Source organism: Aphis gossypii, unplaced genomic scaffold (genome assembly GCF_020184175.1).
Source record: "Aphis gossypii isolate Hap1 unplaced genomic scaffold, ASM2018417v2 Contig00337, whole genome shotgun sequence".
NCBI lineage: Eukaryota > Metazoa > Arthropoda > Insecta > Hemiptera > Aphididae > Aphis > Aphis gossypii.
The window spans coordinates 63,339-87,647 of NW_026083072.1; the positions used below are offsets into that span (position 1 = coordinate 63,339).

The 24,309-nt window shown below is 29.8% G+C and overlaps 1 pseudogene; it reads left to right on the forward strand.

Annotated features, from left to right (window-relative positions):
• The first annotated feature begins 17,636 nt into the window (after positions 1-17,636).
• On the forward strand, positions 17,637-22,423 carry LOC114125372 (THAP domain-containing protein 1-like; annotated as a pseudogene).
• Positions 22,424-24,309: the final 1,886 nt, after the last annotated feature.

Sequence of the window (24,309 nt, forward strand, 5' to 3'; positions counted from 1 at the left end):
CATAGGAACCAATTTTGTTAGTTCGTCCTAAAGTTCCAAGATCTTCATATCCCTCTATTACGTCTAAAGCTTTGTTATATTCTATCGCTTTCTTAATTGAAATCTCATCTAATAAAATTATAACTTTTTTTTCTTGAAAATTCATACAAGAAACTTTAAGTTTAATTTGCTCCATGTACCGTGGTGGAAATCCAGTTGAATAACTGATCGAATTTAGCCAACGACGTACCGTACTTTCGCCAGGTAAAATAATTTTATTTTTACGCATAAATTTATATGTTGATGGTGATTTGTAATAAAGAGATAAAGATAATTTTTTTTCATCACTAGTCCAATGCTTACGCGATTTGTGGTTAATTTGCATTGTAACTAAACTTTTTGAACTTATTGATGGAAATTCAATTGATTGTAAAAATTGTTTTGTAATTTTTTTATGTTTTTTTTTCATATGGTTTAAATTTATTTTTCAGAAAACTAATTGTTGCTCTTTTTTTATTTAATAGCTTTTGCAATCGTATGCATCGGTTTTTTAATCGTTCATTTTTTAATTGTAGTTTTGAAGTAGAATTGAAAGATGTATCATTATTTTTTTCAGAACTTGATGGCAATTCGGATAATTCAGAAATATATTTTCGCGTGTTTGGTGTAATAGAAAGCGATGGACTAAACATGGATGTTCCTGCGTCGTTTAAGTTAAAACTATTCGCCATCACAGATTGGTACTTATTTTCGGGAGTTAAAACTTTTAAAACTTCAGGTGATTTAGAATCTATAAAATTTATATTTAACATCAGTTACTAAATTATAATTTTTCAGTGTGATTTTTGTTGAAGTTAGACACAATTCCTTGCTACATTTTATTTTGTTAGGTTATGTTCTTATATGATGTACATTGTACCTACTGTCCTTAATGTAATTTTTTGTTCGTTACATTTTTATTACGACTTACGGTTGTCTTATTATGTTTTTAATTAATTAAACTATTGAAGTGATTTAAGGCGATATGTTTTCCTTATTTATTTATTTTATAATTCAATAGGTTATGGGCCCAGTCACCCTATTCTGGTTATTCGTTATATAAAATAAAATAAAAAGGAAACCACGTGGGTTCGTACGTGTTCGGTTGTTGTTAAAGTTGTTGCAAAAAGTTTCATATTTGAAATGGAAGAGGACAAATACAAAGTGCCGTTGTTCAATGGGAAGAATTTTTCGAATTGGAAATTTCGAATGGAAATATTACTTGAAGAACAGGAACTTTTGGATTTCGTCACGGAAGAACCAACAACAGATAAAGGTAAAAAGAGACAACTAAAATGTAAGTCTTTAATTATTCAGAGAATTGCTGATAGTCATTTGGAATACGTGAAAGACAAAAAGTCGGCAAAAGAAATTTGGGACACTTTAAAAGAAACTTTTGAAAAGAAAGGTGTTGCTGGTCGTCTTCATTTAATAAGAAAATTGTTGACTATGAAATATGATGAAAGAGATTCATTAGAATCACATTTTCTACTTTTTGAAAATCGTTTACGTGAGCTTCAAGGATCCGGACAGCAAATGGATAAATCATTTGTAATAAGCATGTTGTTGTTGACATTACCTCACTCATATGATAGCATAGTTATTGCATTGGAAACTATGAGTGATGATAAACAAACTTTAAATTTTGTTAAGAGTAAACTATTGGATATAGAACTTCAGCGCACAGATTATAACAAAAAGGTTAAGGAAATATCTGGAGCAGCTTTTTCTGGAAATGCAAATAAATATCCAAGTAAGAAACCAGTTTTTCAATTCAAATGCTACAACTGTGGGCGAATAGGTCATAAACGTTCTGATTGTCGTGTGAAGATACAAAAGCCTAAGACACAACAGAAAACGAGTAAGGCAAATCATACTCAGGAAATTAGTGTTGAAACAGAAGAAGTCGCCTTCCATACTCAAGTTGCAGCCAACGAGAATGGGAACTTTTCAACTTCAAATACAATATGTTGGTACTTGGACTCTGGAGCATCGGACCACATGGTGAATAGTAAGAAATATTTTACAGAGATTCAAGAATTGGAACAACCTATAAAGATTGCTGTGGCCAAACAAAAGGAAATGCTCTACGCCAGATATTCAGGTACAATTCATGTATTCTCTAATATTGAAAATAAATTTAGAAAAATTACTTTTAGAAATGTACTTTTTGTACCAGATTTGTTGCATAATTTATTCTCTGTAAGAAAGATTGAAGAGAAGGGAATGAAAGTAATTTTTTATAATGCTAAAGTTTTGATACAACAGAATGATAATTTAGTTGCCATGGGAGAAAGAAATGACAAAATGTATCAGATTAAATTTAATATGTATGAAACGTATGACTCAGCTAATGCTAATTTAGTTATCGAGGAAAATGCAAATTTATGGCATCAAAGGCTTGGTCATTTATGTAAATCAAATTTGTCTAGATTAATCAAAGAGAAAATGGTTGATGGAATTCATATTTCTACAAAAATTATAGATGAATTTGATGTTGTGTGTGAATCATGTGTAGGAGGTAAACAAACAAGACGTCCATTCAAGGAAAGGTTGCTTCAACGGTCAAGTCGCCCTTTGGAGCTTATACATACAGATGTTTGTGGTCCAATATCTCCTGCGACATGGGATAACAAACGGTACATTTTAACATTGATTGATGACTACACTCATTTCACATTGGTTTATCTTTTATCAAAAAGAAGTGAAGTATCAGAATGTGTTATGCAGTATGAGGCTTATGTAACATCAAAACATAACTATAAAATATCTCATATAAGATGTGATAATGGAGGAGAATATACTTCTAACGATTTTAAAGAATTTTGCGTTACTAAGGGTATACAGATTCAATACACCACGGTCTATACACCACAATTAAATGGAGTAGCTGAACGCATGAATAGAACCTTGTTAGAAAAAGCTCGTTGTGTAATACTACATTCAGGAGTTAAAAAGGAATTATGGGGAGAAGCAATTTTATCATCTACCTATGTAACAAACAGAAGTCCTTGTCGTTCATTACAATCTAACAAAACTCCAGCTGAGTTGTGGACAAATAAAAGGGTAAATCTATCTAAATTAAAAGTTTTTGGTTGTGAAGCGTTCGTTCACATTCCTGAAGAAAATAGAACAAAGTTAGATTCTAAAACAAAGAAATGTATTATGGTTGGTTACAACATAAATGGTTATAGACTTTGGAGTGAAGATGAAAATAAAATTGTTGTATCAAGAGATGTAATATTTAATGAACAAATTTTTCAAAAGCAAAGTATTGAAGATACACATATTATTGATGAAATTAAATGTTCAGATCAAGATGATGTAACCCAGGATATAAAAAAAACAACTGTGAATGAAGAAAAGCCACCCAAAACTTCAAGAATAAGAAAAACACCAATATGGCATGAAGATTATGATTTTAGTGTTTTGGCACTGAATGCAGATACCTTTATTGATGATCTACCGCATGACTATAATTCAATTATAGGTCGACATGATGAAAAACTATGGTTAAAGGCAATTGATGAAGAACTTCAGTCATTAAATAAAAATGATACATGGGAATTAGTGCCACTACCTACCGGACGAAAACTTATAGATAGTAAATGGGTTTTCAAAATTAAAAGGGACAATGAGGGAAACATCCTTAAATATAAGACTAGGTTGGTAGCAAGAGGTTTTCTTCAAAAACATGGAGTTGACTTTAATGACACATATGCTCCTGTTGCAAAGCTTACAACTGTCCGAGCTATACTAGCATTAATAAATGAAAAATCATTATGCGCTCATCAAATGGATGTTAAGACAGCTTTTTTTGAACGGGTACCTACATGAAGAAATCTACATGGCATTACCAGAAGGACTCTAAGACAATAAGGACACAAAATATGTATGTAAATTAAATAAATCTCTATATGGACTGAAACAGGCAAGTAAGTGCTGGAATGAAAGATTTCATACATATATTACTAAACTAGGTTTCCAAAGATCAGATAATGATTATTGTTTATATATTAATACTCAATGTGATGAAGGTTTGAGTTATTTTATTCTATATGTTGATGATATATTAATTGTTAGTAAACACTTATATGAAGTTAATAATATTAAAGATAATCTTAAGAAGGAGTTTGATATGACTGATGGTGGTGAATTGAATTTTTTTCTTGGCATTCACATTAAAAGAAATCATGACACATTAGAAATTGATCAAATACAATATTTAAAAAATGTTTTAAAAAAATTCAACATGGAAGACAGTCACCCAATATCAACACCTATAGAACAAAAATTAAATCTAACTTATGATAAAAATGATGAAATCTGTGATAAACCATATAAACAATTAATTGGTTGTTTAATGTATGCAATGCTTGGTACAAGACTAGACCTGTGTCATGCTGTTAGTTATTTTAGCAGATATCAATGTCATCCAACTGAACAACATTGGGTACATCTGAAACGTGTTCTACGTTATATTAAAGGTAGTCTTAATCACAAACTTTGTTACAAGAAAAGCATAAATATGCCTCAAGTTTTGTCTGTATATGTTGATGCTGACTGGGGTAATGATATCAATGATCGCCGATCTACTACAGGATATCTGATTAAACTTTATGGTTGTACAATTTCATGGTGTTCTAGAAAACAACAAACGGTTGCAATATCGTCAACAGAGTCAGAGTACATGGCTGTGAGTGATGCGATATGTGAGGTACTATGGATAAGGAGTCTTATATCATTTTTAAACTTAAATGTTAGTGAACCTAAATTAATTTATGAAGATAATCAAAGTTGCATTAAATTAGCATCAAACCCTGAATACCATAAACGCACTAAACATATTGATATAAAACATCACTACATTCGAGAAAAAGTTCAAGAAGGAACAGTGCAGTTAAAATATATACATACAACAGATCAAGAAGCTGATATGCTGACAAAATCCCTACCTACAAATAAATTCAAGGATAATTAATTGTTAAAAATTGGATTACATGTTTAATTATTTCTATTGTTTGTATAATGTATATTATTATTTTTTTTTTTTGTTTTAATGCAGGAATTGAAGAGGAGTGTTGAAGTTAGACACAATTCCTTGCTACATTTTATTTTGTTAGGTTATGTTCTTATATGATGTACATTGTACCTACTGTTCTTAATGTAATTTTTTGTTCGTTACATTTTTATTACGACTTACGGTTGTCTTATTATGTTTTTAATTAATTAAACTATTGAAGTGATTTAAGGCGATATGTTTTCCTTATTTATTTATTTTATAATTCAATATTTTATAGTAAATAATTACTGAGTCAATAAATCTAAATCAATATATGCCTATATAGGCTATATAAAACTAAAAAATAATACAATTTTAAAATAACTAACTCAAAAAGAGTTGAAATATTTTTAAAATTATACCATACCTATATAGAAAATACAAATATAAATATTTGGGGAAAATTTAAATAATCTACGGTTATTCGTTTTTTAATTACGATATAAAATAAGGTCGTTAGTTTACGTATACACATAGGCGCACATTCAGTCTTAAACTAGGGAGTGCTAAAATGTTTTACCTTAAAGTGACCCGTGGTTAGGTAACCTAACCCGTTAATATTTTTAGCTTAAAATTAGCTGGGGGTGCTAGTTTAAGTTTTGGGGGTGCTAAGCACCCCTGGCACCCCCGTATGTGCGCCAATGCGTATACATATACAATATCATAGTTATCTAACTATATTTATAAAAATAATTATTAAAAAAAAGTATGCCGTTAACTCTAACAAAAAAATTATGATTGTCTGGAATTAGCATTTAGGCAAAACACGAAAATTTGCCAATTTTTTTGTAGTATAAAATATACCTGATGGATATGTGTTGAAATCCAGTACGCATCCTTTGATTTCCGCCGGCTTCATACGTTTAACGGGTGTATTGAAGTCCGCGTTTTGAGCATTTTCACATTTTGGAGAACCTTTGAAACATGTATCAATTATTTTAAGTAATAAAACAACAAGAGAATACAGAATTTAATTATAATTTAAGCTTACATTTAATTGGATTTTCGGAGTTATTCACGCCAAATTTGATTGGTGTAGCATTAGGAATTAGTTTTCGTATTTTTTGATTTGAATTCATTAACATTTTTTGTTCAAAGTGATCACTACATATGTAACTCTTGCGCAGTGTTTTAGGGCTTAAAGTGTCCAAAGCTATATTTCCTAAATAAAAAGTATATTCTTATAGATAATTACCTACTTAAAATTTATAGTTTGTATTTTAGATTCTGAGCGGAGCGATGAATGTATTGATTTTATAATGATATGTGTTTTTTTTTTTTTTTTGTTTTTTTTTTGTTTTTTTTTTGTCTAACGCCACGTTTTGGGGCAGTAAAAATACTCCGATTTTCTCGATCAGCAACTTTTCTAATAGGAAAGTGAATCTAGTTGGTACTTTGGGGGGTCAAAAGTAAAAAAATTTCAATACTTTTTAAACGCAGCGGGAATAACCAACAAAAAATCAAGGAAAAAACGGAAATTTTTACGCAATGCATTTTTCTGTTTGGTGTTACACAGTAGATACATGAAATTTTCACCAAACGTTTATATGTACAATCTCAATATATCATAAAATTTTCAAAAAATTTTGACTTTTATTGAGCTATTTATAAGCATTATAAATTTTCGGGTTTTTTTCGTTTTTTTTTTGCTAACGTCGATAAAAATTTTTTCCTTCCGTCAAAAAACTTAAAAATTTAATACAAGATTCTTCATAACTTGTTTAAAGTGAAAATCAAAAAAAAAAGTTGAGCGTAAATGCGTCGGTAAAAAAATTTTGGATGACCAAAAAAACTCAGAATCGTTTTTCGTATGCAATGATATATTATTGAATTCAAATTTAACACCATCCATTATAGTGACCCGCTATGTAGTAACCTACTGTACAGCAGAGCGACATCCACTTACCCGTTTTTTAACTATAAAATGTAAATTTGAATGTAGAATATAATACATCTTACTTACCTGAATGAATTATCCAAGTTTTCAATGTGTTTTCATTGCTTGGAAACGTATGAAAACTTGAGTTAGGGTTATTTCTTTTCGATTTATTACAGTTAAAATACTTACACTTTTGGCCAGACATAATTCAACCATAAAACGAGAAATAAAAAATTGTAACAAAAATATTATTGACGAATACGGCGACTAACGTTCACGATAAAGGCTCGTTGACAATTAAGTTACTACTCGAATAATTGTACTACTGTTTTTCTTTGATAAACGAATAATAATAACTTACAAAGTTACAACTAATAATAAAACTGAATGAGTGGGAATATAAACATACAAATACTACCGTACCATCATTGATTACAAAATACAAACACTATAAAGTATAAATACTACAGGTTGATTTGCCTGCATTCCTGAAATAAAGTGGAAGAAAAATGAAATAATTTTTAATAAAATACAAATTCTAGTATACATATTAAAGAATTATAAAATTTAATTTCTCAAAATAAAAATTTCCAATTTAAGACATTTATATACGTATAATTATAACTATATAATAAAAACGACGCTGGTTTCTACTATTTGAGTTATTTAATTTAAAATTGACAATAACAATGAGTATTTAAACTCGAAAAAAAGTCCCCCTGAATTTTAGCGTTTTACATTTTTTCGTTTAATCCAACGCTTTAAAACTCTCCAAAAACGAAATAAGGGACCAAATCAGTGTTTTTCGACAATAATATGCAATTTGGGAAGTAAGTCGGCGGCCGAAACACTGCATTGTGCATGTTGCGTTGGACCGCGGTTAATTGCACTGTTGGCGCAGACCATCTATTTTTGGCTGTTTCAATAATTCCAATAACGCAGCGGTCTCAATATCGAAAGTCTCGACGGCCGACGTACGACCACGACGGACTCGACTTTCGACACTAGCGATTACAACGTCGACATCCACTAACTAATTATCGACGGTAGCGCTTCATAACGGCAACATCCATTTTACGCGCAACGTGTTTACGCGGCCAGTGAGCAATCTATAATATTTATAATCAATGGTAATAGGTAAGGTATTGCTCTGGTGGCCGACGTCGACAGTCGACAGTCGACACATTCGATATCGCCCCTGTTTCCGCGTAGACTTTTCCGCCGACGGGCACAAACCATTCGCGAAAAGTACACTCAGTGCTTTTGTTCTCGCCTTGCGAGTAATAACTCATCCGACTTACGCTTCCAATATTTAGCCACATATTACCTATGATGTTTTTTAACACATGTAATATGTATGCGCATATTTGAGTACTTTTCAGCACATAAAATTCCGAGCCTTGGTGATTACTGATTAATGACATGTAAATTGTAATACGCGATTACATGTGCAATGTGCATTATAAATAAATATTAAATTAACACCACTTTTTCGTAAACTCGTTAAATTATTATAACCATTCTATAATCTATCTACTTTTAATATGTTAATAACAGTATATCAGTTTACTCCGTTGAGTCCGTAACAGTTGGCACCATGCTCCCTATCACCTGGCCCTATCACCTATTCTTAATATATTGATATAGTCTTGAAAATAAAATTATTGGCTTATGATTTAGGTAATATGGAAGACATTATTGAATCCCCGGTAATTGCTGCAAGTATAGATAGAGAGGACAAAAAAGTCATTGAAAAAAAAATTAAAAGTAGAGAATTTTTTATAAGTAGCGAATCTTCAAATGGAAAAAGTGACGTGTGGACAGTATTTAGTTACGTGTTGTATGCAAATACCAATAAAAGAACTGGATATGTTAGCTGTAACAAATGTAAAATTTTACTAAGTAATTTACCTTGTACTGGTACATCCCACTTAAAACGGCATAAATGCGCAGTAGTAACAAAGGGAAATTCTAGTATGGATCAGTTTGTGACAAAAAAAATTAAAATAAAGATTCCTGAAAAAGTTTCACGTGATGCAGTCGATGAATGTGTCAAATTTTGTGCTTTAGACTTGAGGTCATTTTCAGCTATCCAGGGTGATGGATTTAAGTCATTATGTCAATTTCTAGTAAATACAGGTGCGAAATATGGTGCAGTGAATGTAAATGACGTGCTACCTAACCCAACTACGGTATCGAGAAATTGTATAAAGACTACAACAACACTAAGAAATGAACTTATGTCAAAGCTCATCTTATACATTGAACAAAAACGATGTTCTACTACTACGGATATGTGGACCGATAATTATAAAAAAATTGGTTATACTGCTGTAACTATACATTACATTGATGATAATTGGGTCCTTAATTCGAATATATTATGCGTCAGACAGTGTCCTATTGATCAAAAAAAAACCGGTGAAAATGTAAGAAGAAGTCTTAAAGATTTTTTCAGTGCTTGGCCACAATATGATGGTGATGATTGGTTATCAAATTTTGTATGGGTAACTGATAGGTTCAAATATAATCAAAGCCTTGGAACCAAATATTCGATTAAATTGCTCTGCACACATTATTCATAATGTATTGCAATACACATTTAAAAGCATAGAAAACAACGATAGCAGTCAAACAGAGGAAGAAATCGATCTTAAACAAATATCTAACTTAATTACTGCAACCAAATCATTGTTAGATATATGAAGAAGTCAGGTGAAAATAATTTACTATCAAAATCTCTTCTCCAGTCAGTAGAAACAAGATGGAATTCAAACTTAGCTATGTTACAATCTTTGTTTGATATGTATAGTGAGGTTATACAATTATATGGACAAGACATTAGAAAAATGAGTGAAATAGACTATAACCTTCTTTCAAAATTAATTGATTTTTTAGCGCCATTCAAAAATGCATCAACCCAGCTTGAAGGGACTTCATATCCAACAATTAATTTGGTTATGTTACACAAAGCAAAACTATTAAAGCATCTTTTGTCATATAAACATAATAGATGTGACGATAATATACAAATCATGTTTTCTCAATTAGCTTCTCGTTCTTTACATGCAGTTCAAGAAAAATTCGAACTCGATAAGTACCATGAAATAGCTCTATTCTTATGGCCTCCATATAAAAAATTAAAAATGGTAGACTCGCAAATTGAAAGAGACCGAATAATTGAAAATGTTAAAGTTCAACTTCATAACATTCAAGAACAAATGCCGAATAATCCACCAGAAAATACATCACAAACAGGAAATCTCAATTATTCAAACGAAGACATTCTCAGAGTGGGCAGATATTGATGAAAGATCAAGTACCAGAACCAGATATACATGTGAAGATGAATTATCCATGTACCAATTGAAACATTATGAACCGAATCAAAATGTATTGCAATGGTGGAAAGAACGACAAATAAAAATGCCTATGATGGCAAAATTGGCAATGAGGATATTTGCCATACCTGCTACAAGTGCCGGAAGTGAACGTGCTTTTAGTACTTCTGGACGAGTAATCGAAGAAAGGAGAACATGCTTAAAGGGGGATACAGTAGAGTCAATTTTGTTTTTGAATGATTATTATAAAAAATAAATGTAAATACAATATAATATAAGTAATACGTATAATAAATAATATTTACAAATGTACAAACTACAAATTATTATTATTCTATGACTTTTGTATACTGTATACAATATAATATAATATATATAAATACATTATACTATATATTTGTATTTACTAAATAATAAAATATGTTGAAAAGTTGAAAACTTTATAAATAATTTTTATATATAAGGGCCTTCACCGAGCATGGTTGGGCTGGGCTTTCAATGGGCCGGACTGGGCTGGGAATCGTATTAGAATGGTCAGGGCTGGGTAGTGGGTGGGCTTCATTATATAATTTTAACTTTGGGAGGGCTTGGGTTTCATAAATTAAAATAGTAGAGGGCTCTAATGGGCCGGGTTTTTCATATCAGATATGGGCCGGACTGGGCTTGAAAAAATAGGCCCATGCAGTGCTCTATTAACAAGCAAGCCGTACGCATAAATTACAAATCCGCACGCCTTGGCGTAATAGCACAACAACGAGTCCAACTCAGGGTTAAGTAACTTTTAGGTGTGAAACCACTTTTCGCAGCTAAAATAACAACAATCACTGACTCGCCTTTTTGTCCATCTCCTAGTCTCTATCATGTACAACCAAGGGGTACAGAGAACCATATAAATACGGGTCTCTGTCCGTCTTAGAATTAGAATTAGTTTACATCTACATAGAACTAGTCTATGTCTAAATTTTAGAGTAACTATTTTCTCGGGCAGTTACTTAACGTGCTGTCCTCAAATTTATGTACAATTTTATTAAAAAGTTTAACTTTAACTTTAATAAACATTTATATTAACATTGTGTCTTGTCTCACTTTTAAAAACCTAATCCTTTCCGACCAAACTGGTCCAACTGCAGACGTCAAACACTCATTTATAAACGATAGTGAGAGATCACTACACGTTTTTGGTGTCAGGTGTGGGGTCACCTGAAAGAAGAATTTTGGTATCCAACCCAAAATCATGTACATCAGCGGATCTCGAGTGTGATAAACGTCAGGATCAACGGAAGGAGATCACGGATAAGTCGAGTCAAGTCAACAAATCGAGCCTAGCAGCAAGACGAGCCGCAGCGCAGTTTTCAAGCAGGACAATACAGGATCAGACAAACAATGAATACTTTATAAGTTACCGTATAAGCAAATAATTTTTTTAGTATATGTCTGAGAGTCCTAATCGGTGTTGGGAAATAATTAAATACAACCCACGAACCTTACGAACAACCATCATGAGTGTAACTTTAGGAATTGAATCTGCAATACGCATGATTCCGACCTTTACGGGGGGATCTGAGACAGATTTAGACATAAGAAACTTAAATAGACGCTTTAACACGAATAAAAACAATGGGAAAAATAACGCGAATAAAAAAAATATTAAATGCACAATAAATGTAATAAAATGGGGCATTATGCAAACGAGTGACGTAGTAACGCGAGCACATCGGGCAGCACAGGTTTTAGAAATCCCATAAATAATCGCGACGAAAAACCCGTTGTAGTAAAAAAAGAATATCAAGGAAAGGTTAGGTTCTGCACGTACTGTAAAAAGAACAACCACAATTTTAAATATTGTAGAAAACGCAGGTATAAGGTATAAGATAGGAATGAGGGCCCCACATTTTTTATTTTCCCCGGGCGCCAAATTTTTAAAATATGCTACGCCAGCTCATTTAACCGTTGATATGAGCAATGAGCATGCGTATGGACTTGCATATTATTTCATATTATTTTTCAAATCACATATCTGATGCCGCATGCGCATGCGTAATATTTATAATTGATAATATCTATATCAGTGATTTCGAGTGTCGACAATAATATAAAAAAAATAATCACTAAATACTAAATAATCTTAACAAACATCGAACAATTAAAATTAATTTTTTCTCGTTTCAACATTTAAAATTTAACTTGTAGTATAATATACCATATCCCATTAAAATAAAATAAGTAACTATAACACTTTTAAACAATGAACTGTTAATTTCAAAAAATCAGAACAATATTAAAAATGCTAACTAGCTATATTATAATTATTACTTCGAACTATGTGTTGAACCTATGCTTTATTTATTTCTACACAACGTGTTAAAGAGTGTGAAGTTTTTATTATAATATCTGGCAGTTGAGTGGGATTAAACTATTTATGTTTCTTCTGAGGTAATCTATTTGAACTTATTTTATTTGTGTAACAGTGCTCTGATATTCGTCTCCACTTTGGGGTTCTTTCTGCTGTTAATTTTTTTCTTCCTCCAATTTGTGTCGTTTGGCTAGCTCTTGCAGTGGGCTGAGTTCCAATTCTTTTATTGCCTATTAATTTCGAATTTTTTAATTTAGGGTTTAACCCAGAGTATTTTCCAAAAGTCTCCATTGCTGAACAGAGTCCTGCATGTATTTTTACATTATTTTCCATTGATCATATAAACTTTTAATGGCTGGTAGAAAATATGCTTTGTCTGGATCAAAAGCACGTTTCATTTTATTAACATACTCATCAAACTGTTTAACGGTTGTTTCAAAATCATTACAATCACTTAAATCTTGCAAATACCTTCCAAATTAAGATCTGATTTGCAACTGACATTTGTTTCCTCAAGTTTAATTATCATCTTGAATATTTGGACTTTGTGTATCTTGTTTTTTATTTGGCAATGTACCATAATCATTTTTCACAGAACCATACAACCCTTCCTTAATATTGGAACATCCTGTTGCAATAATATGTATAGACTTTTTCTAGTTTCTTCTGATGTAAGTAGGCAAATACCAAGATCAAAATTACTATCTTTTGCAATAAAAATTAAATGTTTGCATGGATATCCCGTATTACCTTTTGGACAAGAACATATTCCCATATATAAATCTACAAAGTATTGTGTATTACAGCTATTGATATAACAAACTAATAATCGCTCCCTTGTGGACAAAAATATAACTATCCGATGTGGGACATAATAAAAATAAACTGTCAGCCCGCAGCCGCTCACTACTCAGTCAATGTCTTAAGTCTTTATTACTTTTTTTACTTATACTAGAGGCGATTTGAACATGGCTCCAGTTAAAATTTTGGTTGGGTGGTTGGGAAATCATGATTAATAATATTTATTAATTATTAATACATAACACATGTTTCAGAAATTTCATAAGGTTTATCTCGAATATGAAAACTTTGTACAACTAAAGCTTTTATCAATAAACCATTCTTCTATAGTTAATAAATAAACCATAAGCAAGTGTGATTAAGCAAATTTTGCATATTAAAACAATTTTGAATCATTTACATTTTAGTTGACTAATAAAAATTAAATTTACCTGCTGAACTTTACCACATAAAATAATTTGTTTAGCTCTCAATATTTCATCACCTTCAACATCATTTCTTGAGCTTGTGGTACATTGTACAAAATCAAATATACTTTTTAAAGATAAATATATTGTTATAGTTCAAAATTTAACGATAAATAAATAATAATTAAGAAATTACAACGACTATAAAATATAAAAATTGCAGTATTGTTAAATCAGAATTCAAAATCGGTGTTATCAAAATAAGTGTCCCACATCGGTTTAGGGGGGAAACCGCCTCCCATAGTGATAACAGCGTTTCCAGTGTTATTTTGTTTTCCCAATTATTGTGTATTTCAAAAATATTTCTATATCCATCTAGTTTTTTATATTTGAAATATTTTTTTCTGTGCCTCAGTAAGAATATAGTTTTTTGAAATATTGTGCTGGTCTATTAGCTGCAACGGCTAAGATCTTCATTTCATAAAATGCATCTAATTCGTTTACTATAAAAAAAAATAACTGAACTGGGGAATAGGCTTTGTCAAGTATTACATTTTTAATAATTTTCATGCCAGCTTCATATATGGTATTTATATTTTGCCCTGGTGTTATAGACTTATAAAGGACTCTTTTCGGTAACAAAGTGCCCACTCTTCTTTTCTTTGGTACAAGTTGGTAATGTATGACTCAAATTTCAAATACTTTTTTATCAATGGTTCATGCAGTATATTATTAAATGTTGATTCTAATTGTTTTTTATTCTTTGAATATAGCATGTCTTTAACTTTGAGTACAAAACTTGATGATGACACAAAGGCACACCATGACTAGAATTCCAGAGGTATTTCCAGGTTGCCTGTAAAACATGAAAAATACACAAAAGAAGAGTTGACTGAGGAAAAACATTATTAAGTGCATGTCTCTTAGCAACCGAATCATCTGACATAACTATGTTAGTGCTATCTCACCCCTTTTAGATAATGTTTCTTTAGGAAACAAATTTTTCTATAGCTGTAAACCTCCTGTAATTACAGATGAAGACTCACTGGTTAAAATAATAGTTCCAATAGGAAAGCCTCCTGCATAACTATTGGTATATATTACAAACACTTTGCAGCCATATCTATCTATGTTCCCAGGTACATCAATAAATAACATTTCACCACATTCTTCTGAACCACAACTTATTCTTTGCATTAAAAGAGTTGAAATAGCTATTGCAAAATTATCATATTCTAGGATTTTAATTTCTGCCCCATTTGTATTACTTTCTAAATTATACACATTTACTGCTTCTGTGAGAGATGTCATCATCATATCAGATCACATCATAGCTCTCCCATGAGATGTCTCCCTGGTAGTAGAAAAATGCTTTAGATGCCAAATTTGATCCTTTAGATAACATTCTTTTTGATAATGAATTCTTATCTTAAAATAATTTTTTTTTGCTGTTCTTTTGCGAGCTCGCATAAATTCATTTATTGCTTGAATATCTCCTAAAAATACTTTTGTATCTATAGAACAGAATAGAAAATTATGACTATTATTGTTTTATTTTATAAGATTATAAAGACTCATTAACCTGGCTCTAAAACAATATAAAACCGGACACTACTATTCCTAAACTCTGGAAAGCAACAGTTTCATATAGATTAAAAGACAAAGGACAAAAATAATAACACGATAAATACATATATAGCCATTAGCAAACCTACTGGTCATATTTTAGTTAATATTGTATCAATTGTATGATGAAAGAGAAATGAGTTTATTTGAAAAATTTCACATTTTCAAGGAAAAATGTAATATATATACTTGGAAATTAAAGAAATTAATATCAGCAAAAGTCTTATAGACAAACTAACTGTTCTGCATAGACCTGGCATGTGTTGATATTTATTTACATGAATATGTTTCTGACTTAATTGTATCTTGTATTATTATTTTTAGGTGACAACGATATTGCTGCGTTTCAAATTCTTCCATATTTATTTCAGCCTGTCAGCATTATTGTTCAAAAACCACCAAAAAATACTCGTATTATCAGAACATCAAAGATAGAACTAGCAGCTATATTTAACTCAAATGCTACAGTAAATATGTTATTTATCATGATCATAAAAGCATAAAAATATTTGAATATAAACAACTAAATTGTTTCCGATGTGTTTCCGATGTTTAAGATCAATAGATTCTTTTAAAAAGAATATACATAAACAGTCATGATTTAGTTACAAATAATATTATAATAATAATATTGACTACATAACACTCATCTACCATAACCAATATTATAGATACTCAGAGGAAACAGTAGATGTTATTCAGAATAATTTAGAATGTACATATTGTTTTACTCTTGAAAATTTTAAAAACATTTTACAAAAAAATTCAATTAACTTGGTTTCAAAATGGTAAACTAACAGTGCAATGACACCGACAATGGTTCAAATACTTCTCAATGATGTACACAACTTTAATGACTCAATTTTAACAAATATAAAAGAAAAAATTCAAAATAATAATTATGTTGAGACGGTTAAAGATCTAACTTTAATCTTAAATTCTCTAGAAACTCTTTCCCACTCTTTTCTTGATTTAAAAGCAGAACATTTCCGATTAAAAACTTTGGGAGAAATGAATTTACTAATTCGGCCTAACCAAATTATTATTACGCATAGGTTAAATGATCGACTTCATGATGATATGGTTGTTTTTGAACCAAACCCTGTCTATATAATTCTGATTCCCTTAAGATATGTTTTGAAAAAAATTTGAACATTCTAAATTTTTTTATGTTTACACTAAGGAACTAGAATTTTATAATGGTAAATTATTTTACAGATTTTTTCAGTCATAGATGTGGAAAGCAAAATTGAGATATCGCCAAAAGAAAATTACATTTCCTTTGTTCTTGTACTTTGATGATTTGGATATTAATAATCTACTTGGATCTCATGCAGAAAACTAAAAACTTGATGCCGTTTACATTTCCTCGGCTTGCTTACCACCTGAACTAGCATCTTCCTTAAATCATATACTGCTTGCTTCTTTATTTAAAAAATATTAAAAAAAACAGTATGAAAATAATAAAGATTTAAAGATTTAATTTTAGAATTTAAATATTTAGAAACAATTGGGATTGAAATAACAATAAATAATGAAATATTTAAAATTTTTTTTTTCAATTGCTTTAATTTTAGGTGACAGTCTTGGATTATATTCTATATTAGGATTTGTAGAAAGCTGTGTTGCTAAATATCCTTGTCGATTCTGCAAAAGCTCTAGATCTGAATGTCAAAAACAATTAGTGCAAAATAATAATAATTTAAGAGATTCGTTAATTTGGATAAAAAGACTTATGTATCAATGCCTCAGTACTACCTACACAAACGGAGAAAACTAGATATAATGATACTTTCAATGACATTAGGGAAAAGAACTTTAGACTTATGAGGAAAACCATTTAAAACACGACCGAAAACAGATGAGAATGATAATGATATTAGTGATACGAGAAGCAAGAGTTCAGTAAGGTTTATAGATAATAACGGTTGCCTCATATCGAAAATCTGAAAAATCGGGAGTGGGAGAAATCGGACCGTGATGTCACCCGTAGGAGACTTTTCAATTGTTTACATAGTTTACACGTGCGTTTTTGCGAGTTCTACAGTAAGTCGTCTACGTTAATCGTTTATCTCATTCATTTTTGCGTATTTGTTATTTATTAAAATATAATAATTACATTTATCATTTGTTTTTTGTATCATTGACCATGTCTACAAACAGTACAAACCCCAAAAAACATTCGGGTGGTTCATCTTGTGCCGTAAAGACATGCAATAATTATGCTAGCAAGATTAAAGAGCAAGGACTCGATATTTCATTTCACAGGTAACTAATTTTACTGTAATTTTTGCTAATAGAGTATTATTTTATTAAATATATATGCTGAAAAATATGTAGGTAGCTTATTTTGATGACAACAAAACTTTTCAAGTTTTATAGTTAAATGAATACCATCCAATAATACTCTTATTATTTTTTACATTAGGTAGCTAATTAAAATCCAAGAAGCATTTTGTGTTAACAGAATTTATTGTATTTAAAATATTATTGATTCATATTAAATGAAAAAATAAAAAATGTAAAAATAAATCTTGAAATTAATTATTAATGTATAAATTGTAGATACCTAATGTTGTATTATATGTATGAATATTTTATAAGAGATGTTAGTACGTAAGAAATAAGTTAAGAAAAACTATAGATAATAAGTAAAACAGCAAAATTCAATAAGTTAAGCAATACTTAATTATTCACACAAATAGGTTAAAATAACAATTGTGCAATTCAGTGTCAGTAAACTTTATATTACAGTTAGCATAGTAAGCAAGATATAATAATAAGAAATGTAAATAAATTTGTTTAATAATTTATTAATCGGGTTAAAATAACAATTACATAATAATCATAGTGTCATAGTGTTGTTACGGACCTATACTGTCCGTATCGATTATTTTATATGCATAAGATCATACAATGTCAAATTTCCTAACTTGTAAAATTAATACCACAGGCACACGAGTACAGGACACGAGAGAGTAGAATATTATATTAATATAATAATTTGACAATTAAAGTAAATTCACACGTCTCTTTGTAAAAGTCGAAACTCGGTGTCTTAACGATTCGATAAGAATCATGGGTAAGAATACACAAGCAGTCGTTCCGGGACCCCTCGTATGACGAAGTCACCGCCCACTCTTGTAAGAAATCATATATAAGAGGGATCGAGACAAGAGCTCGACAGACGGTTACTGTATAACCAATGAATAGGGATATCTATGACACTCAGAGGCCGGTCGTAACACCACTCAAGTCATTTTGATATCAGTTTCTGAGGCAGGTCGTAACACCACTCACCATCTTATTTTATATATTCTACATTAAGCTTATAATATTTGTATTCGTGCAAGACTTATTTTAATAAACAATTAACTTATACTTGAACAACACGACGTATTCATTTTGTACGTTGATGCATGAATCGACCTAGTCGGGACGCAACAGTGTCTATAAACTGTAAATTTAACGTAGTAATAGAAAAATGTAAAACATAAGTAATTCTATTGTAAGTGTAATATATAAGAGAGATGGCTAAGACAGCAAAGGGGGTCAGTGGTGGTGATCGTGTGACTCGATCACCACCGGACGTCGTGTTTAAATAAAGTTCTTTTGCGTTCTTTTGTGTTTAACTTTATTTTGGTATACGTCCGAGTAATCGGCGTAAATTTAAAAATTATGATTTATGTATAGCTTCCCAGTAAAGAATCTTGAAATATATAACATGTGGGTACATTGATGTCGGCGAGGAGACAAGTGGAATCTTAAGGCATCATTGATTTGTTCTGAACATTTCACCTCAGATTCTTTCGTCCAAGATTTGAAAGCAGAACTCTTAGGGAATTATTTATTGGTAGTCAAAAGTAATATATTTGATATATTAAATTTAGTATATGTTTAATAATAATTTATTTTTTCATAAACAATTAGGATACACTCCCAAAATGCATCTACTGAAACCTGATGCAGTCCCAACTTTACTTTACCACTGGATCATTCACAAAGTGTAACTTCTACATAAACGATCAATCGAAGTAAGAGAATTGAAGCTAAATCAACGAAACAGGTAAATTTTAAATGTTCAATATTTGTACAATTATACAATTATAACAAAATGTAAATATTAGTAAGTACCTAGATTTTTTATTTAATTATAAAAATAATAAACATATAGTTATCATTATTAACTTATTTAATTTTGATTTTAGAACACAGTATTTTATGTTAATCCATGGGTTTAACATTTTATAATTGTATTTATTTTCTATGCATAAATCAAAAAAATATTTAAATAATTATTTGCTTTATAGACTAAGTAACACTAAAATTATTATTATATATAACATATTATTTTATTTATCAAATTAAATTTTTAGTTGTAAAATATTTTCATCAAATACTTAAGTTAGGTATCCAAATAAATAATAATATTGTATACCTAATAAATATGGCAGCATATGTATATATATAATATATATATATATCATAGATAATAACAATTAATTACCATAAACAATGGTACTTATAGGTAGTTAAAATTATATTATTCTTGAATGTTTGTATATTTTTTATAGGTCCATGAAGAGATTGTATCCAGCATTACTTCTACTTCAGCAGAAGTTTTGTCACCATCATTGGATGTTTCTTGTTCAGAAAAAATGGATTATGAAAAATTATAAAATGACCTTTTGGAAAAACATAATGAATTGAAACTTAAAAATGACAAACAGAAAGACAAAATTTAATTACTGGAAGAACCTCTTGAAAATTTTAAAAAAATTAATGAATGCCTCCGAACTAGTAAGAACACATTGCAAAAAAACTTAAATTCGATTAATTTAATTTTAAAAACAAGTAAAAAAACAATGTCTGAAGAAGTAAAAATTCTCTCTCTGAACAAATACAAGTCAATTGAAAGTGAGGCAAAGAAATTGTTTTCTTCAGTTTTTTCTTAGAATCAACTAAATTTAACATTAAAGAAAAAAAGGCAAGTGCGTTGGACAATATATGAGGTAGCCAAAGCTTTTACATTAAGGTATCTCAGTAAAAAAAGGATATGTCTATGTGAAAAACAAATTACACTACCCTCTACCTGGTAATTAACAATTTTTTTTTTTATTCTTGATTATTTTTAACTTATTTATTACCTACATTTTTTCAGGACTATCATCTCTTCAGCGATGGGCCAAGACAATTGAAATGAAAAATGGTATTCTAGGTGACGTGCTGAAAATTATGAAACTCAATGGAGATACTTTAAAAGATTATGAGAAACTTGCCGTACTGATGTTTGATGAAGTTAAAATATTAAGCACAGTAAAGTATGATGTATTGCATGACGAGTTTATCGGTCCACATAATCAAATGCAAGTAGAAATGGCTCGAGGAATTTCATCACAGTGGAAACAACCCATTTTTTTCGACTTTGATAAAAAAATGACCAAAAACATATTGTTTGATATAATTGAAAAGTTAGAAGAAATTGGGTTCAAGGTCATTTGTTGTGTCAGAGATTGCGGAGGAGGTAATATAGGATTGTGGAAGGCTTTAGATATAAACTATTAAAATCCTGTATTTACTATTCCTAATGGTAGACGTGTAGTGTACATACCAGATGCACCTCATACATTAAAACTAGTCAGAAATTGGTTACTAGATACCGGGTTTTCTATAAATGATAAAATCAATAATAAAAACCTTTAGGAGCTTTGGTATCTTCTTCAGAAGCTCAATTAAGTGTATGTTATACACTTTCAAAAGAACATCTGTCTTGTGAAGGACCTCAACGACAAAGAGTGAAATTAACCACTCAACTATTATCACATATTACAGCTACAGCACTTTTACATTATAAACTTATTAATGACATAAAATTAAATAATGATACTGCTGATTTCATAGAATTAGTAAATAATTTGGTTTGACTTAGCAAATATGTGTCACCCAAATGACAAGCGAACCCCTTTCACGGCACCTTATGGACTTAAGCTAGAAGAACATGATGCATTGTTAAATAAAGTGTATGAGACGTTTTTAAATATGAGATGTATTGGAAAACAGAACTTACAATTATTTCAAAAAGCTTTGCTTATGAACATAAATGGAACTAAATTACTGCTTCAAATTTTGATGGAATACAACTTAAAATATTTGTTGGCTAGTAAAGTAAACTAAGACGCCCTAGAGAATTTATTTTCTCAGTTACGGTCACGTGGGGGATTAAATGACCACCCATCGCCCCTAAATGCACTTCATAGGTTAAGAATGATTAATCTTAGAAAAAACCCTGGCATATTTTCAAGCTCATCCAACACAGCTGATTAAAATCAAAAGGAATTTTTAGTCGCAGCAGCTTTTAAACAGGCTGATTTCAATTTTAAATGTGAACTTGAAATACATATACTTATCAAAAATATGTCCAATGATTCTGAAACAGATACAGCCAGTGAAAATGAATCACAAGTTAAAGAATCAAGAAACAACAGTGAAATGACTAATGATGCTGTAGAATACTTAGCAGGTTGGGTTGCCAAAAAACATAAGCTGAAATTTCCCGAAATTGGTTCTAAAAAATCAAGAGCTACAAATGAACACGATTATGTAATACTTTCTTGGATTAGTCATCTTTCTTATGGAGGATTTATAACTCCCAGTAAAAACTTAAAAACCAACATTTTGAGAGTAGAAAAGTTATTCAAAAAAAATGACAAAGCAACTCATTCCTAAAGGATCAGGAGTAGTTAAAAGACTAACAGACAAGATTTTCAACAGAATTGAAATGGCACAAAAATATAAACCTGTAATTCAGTTTTATGTCAAACAAAGGTTGTTGATCCGAATGAAATATTTTAACCTGCATGCAGCATCATTAGCAAAAAAACAAAAAGCAAAAGCTCAACTAAATAAATAAGTAAATTAAGAAAATTAATGACTTAAATATGTATAAATTTATCTATCTGATTAATAATAATGATTTTTTTTGTATAAAAACAAAAAATGTTAATGTTAATAAACTATTTTAAAATATTTATTATATTAAATGTGTATTAAAACATTAATTTTTTAGAAGCACCTATAAAACAATATGTTGTATTGTACAAATCTGTACAATTAATTATTATATATAAGAATAAATTGCTAATAAATAATAATATTATTGATTATTGATCAAATTTAAGTTTTTTAAATGCTTATTTGAGTGCTTATAATGACGTTTTTAAGTGCTTTTTTAAGCGCTTATTATAAAGATTTTAAGTGCTATAAGTCCCGAACCCTGAAAATAACATAATAATAAACATATGTCAAACATAAATTCACATTAATTAGCAGTCAAGTATGACTGTAAATATGAATATTAAGCATTGTATTTACATAAGAAACCATAGCCGCCCGCGAAATTCACCTACGGATGACGCCATGTGTAATAAGGCGCTGCGGGGGGATTGCTTTGTTTACATGAGTATGAGGCAATCTGATAATTTATAAACCTTGGGAGTTCAGCACGGTATAGAAGATAACAAGTAGAGAAAGCTAATACGAATTACGTTGTTCGCTGGATGGGTACTTGTTTATCATTTCATATTAGCTGGCAGACCCTATCTGTTATCGTTTTATCAATTACCGATCTTAGCTATGATTTTTTCATAATTTATATGAAATTTAATAGGTACTTACAATTTATAATTTCAAACTACATTTTAAAATTAATTTTAAATTAATAATAATTGAGCTTAAATAAGATTGATTAAGCAATATGCAAATATAGGAGTGACACAATCTTGTAAAATATTTGAGTAAAAGTATTTGTATAATAGTATTTATTTTTATAGTATTTAGAATACTGTCTTGGACGTATTTGTATTTGATAATCAAATACTTTTATATAAATACCTTTGAAAATTCAAATGAATTAGTTGGCACATACATATTTTTTAAATTATTATACTATTTTTTTTTTATTTATTATTATTTAAAATAATTTGGTAAACTAACTAGTAAAAAGTAAAATAAAAAAAGTTTTTGAAAAGTATTTAAATATTTTCTGAATAGGTAGATGTATTTGTATTTAAATACAATTTAAAAGTATCTTTTACAAGACTGGATTGACAGTAAATTAGGTAACCACAAACAATTCAATAGTTTTACAATTAATATGTTTATTCAAGTTTCTTTAATTATTTAAGTTTAAAAAATAATAGCAATAAAAAATACATAATAGCTTATGTACTTACACAAAATCTTAATGTTTCCATATTATTAGTTTTCTTTTATTTATAGGATTTTTCAAATTTTGATTAATAGTTTTAATTGCATAATAAATTGACATTCTTGTAAAAAGTTTTAATAAATATATGCTATGAAAGTTTTCACATGGATGATTTAAGCTTTCGGTTTTAAAAAGTTCTATAAGAGTTTAATATTTTGTCTTTTAAGGCGAAGTCAGAAAAATTTTCTTGAAATAAAATTTCAAGTTTACAAAAAAAAAAAAAAATTCATCATTTGGCATCCTCAAACTTCCAAATAGAGATTTGTCATTTTGATATGCCTTTAAGTAGCAGTATAAGTTATTTTCATCCAACATTTGATGGGCCATACTATAATTTTAACACACTTCACAAGTATGTTTAGTCAGCCACTTCTTTATTAAAAAAACCACATTTATATTTTATTAAATTTTTACAGACTAAAGATAATGAACCTCCCCTAAAATCTAAATCATTCTGTGAACGAGTAATATCAGTGTTAGATGGTCTAGTCCTGTTTAAAACATTATTCACACTAACATTGTTTACATCTTTTAATTGGGCAAAAGTAATAGAAAA